Source organism: Charadrius vociferus, unplaced genomic scaffold, assembly GCF_000708025.1.
Source record: "Charadrius vociferus isolate BGI_N301 unplaced genomic scaffold, ASM70802v2 scaffold261, whole genome shotgun sequence".
Taxonomy (NCBI): Eukaryota; Metazoa; Chordata; class Aves; order Charadriiformes; family Charadriidae; genus Charadrius; species Charadrius vociferus.
Window position 1 is genome coordinate 42723 of NW_009646856.1, and position 301 is coordinate 43023.

Consider the following 301-nt stretch of genomic DNA (forward strand, 5'->3'; position numbering starts at 1 on the left):
GGCTGCAGGGGGGCCTCGGCTTGTCTCTAGCCGGGGAGATGGGAAAGCACCTCCAGCCATCGGGTGGTGCGGATGGACAGCGGGCTGAATCTGCTGTGTGTCCTGTGAAAGATAAGCGAACGCGCGCATGTGTATTTATGGAAGGCTCGCAAGGACGTGGGATGCGAACGCTCGCAGATGCCCTGCAGATGGGTGCTGCGGCTCCCAGCCCACCGAGGAGCGATTTCTGCGCCGCCGAGACTCGCTTGTGCCCTGGGAGAGGCGACGCTTGGGGAGGGGGCGGGGAAGGGCCGGGGGGGCC